Source organism: Lissotriton vulgaris, chromosome 5, assembly GCF_964263255.1.
Source record: "Lissotriton vulgaris chromosome 5, aLisVul1.2, whole genome shotgun sequence".
NCBI lineage: Eukaryota > Metazoa > Chordata > Amphibia > Caudata > Salamandridae > Lissotriton > Lissotriton vulgaris.
The window spans coordinates 1731600953-1731602532 of record NC_141693.1 but is presented as its reverse complement, the minus strand read 5'-3'; positions in this window follow the sequence as shown (position 1 = coordinate 1731602532).

The following is a 1580-nucleotide window of genomic DNA, read 5'->3' as shown; positions in this document are numbered from 1 at the left end:
ATAAAGGCCCGTACTTCTTTTTGTGTCTTGGGTTGTGGCATATGTACAATTAACTGGATGCGGTCAGGTGTAAGCTGTCTCCCCCTCTTGGACAGCAAGTGACCAAGGTACACAACTTGCTGAACACAGAATTGCAGCTTCGAAGGAGACACTTTGTGTCCCTTGTCGGCCAGAAAATACAGGACCGTCAGAGATGCTTGTTCACATTCTTGTTCACTTCGGGCGGTGATCAATAGATCATCGACATACTGAAGTAGGGCAGTGTTAGCAGGCATGTGGATACTGTCAAGTTGTCTTTTCAATGCTTGGCTATAGATACTCGGACTTTCCGTGAACCCTTGAGGTGCATGTGCAAATTTAAAGCTTCGGCCATTTAAACTGAATCCGAAAAGGTACTGGCTTTCCGGATCAATGGGAACACTAAAGAAGGCATTCGTGAGATCAATTACAGTAAAGAACACCGCTTCAGGATCAATAGCTGTCAATAGGGATGAAATATCTGGGACCACTGGAAACTGAGGTATGATACATTTGTTAAGCTCTCTGAGGTCAATCACTAGACGATATACAGGAGGTGCATTTGGATCAGTACGTTTGAGAATCGGAATGATTGGAGAATAACAAATATTGGAGTCAGTTTCTACAACTACTCCTTGAGCAATAAGCTCGTCAACGATTTTCAATAAGGCTGATACAGCCTCAGGTGGCAATTTGTATTGTCGGATTCTGGGCAGAACAACTCCTGGCTTGAGTGTGACACGATATGGTGTGATATGCATACAACCTACATCAGTGGGGCCTTGTGCCCATAAATGCTGTGGTACATTCTGTACTTCGGGGATCAAAATCTCTCAACACATAGTGACCCTTAAAGTCACGCAAAAACCATCTCACTCCTTCCGGAGAACAACAAATTACGGCTCCTAGAGCTTTCAGCGTTTTAATACCTAGCAGATTCTCTGGACATGACTTCGTAAGCAATAAATCTGTAGTGCGTGACAATGGACCAACTGCAAGGGGAACTGGTTTCGATACTTCATTAACAATAGGTTTTCCTGAAAATCCAAGGGAAACATTCTGTGAGCCTGAGAGGGGTGCCCCTGGAACCTCGTCATGACTAATGCTAGTTCTGCTTGCCCCTGTGTCAATCAAAAATTTTCTGTCCTTTCCTAATACCTGACTATGTACATAAGGACCCTCTTGGTCTACAGGAATCTCGATGAGAGGCAAACCTACTTCCCTCTCTAGGCTATTTCATGAATACTGTTGGTAATCTGGATACTCTGACTGTGCATACTGGTACATCTGTTGTGTAACGTGTTGTGTTGCGGCAATGGGCTGAGACTGGGGTACCGCTACGGTCTGTTGCTGAACATGTTGTGGAGCAGGTTGCGGATTCTGTTGAACATTCTGTTGAACATATTCTGGCCTAGGCTGACGTGGTCTTTCTTTCGTTTTGCCTGTAGCAATATTGTGTTTCAGAACGGCACAATCACTAATAAAATGACCTGGCTGTTTGCAATAATTGCAATTTCCTTTAACAGGACCTGTAGGACGACTAGTCTGGGTGTTCTGCATGT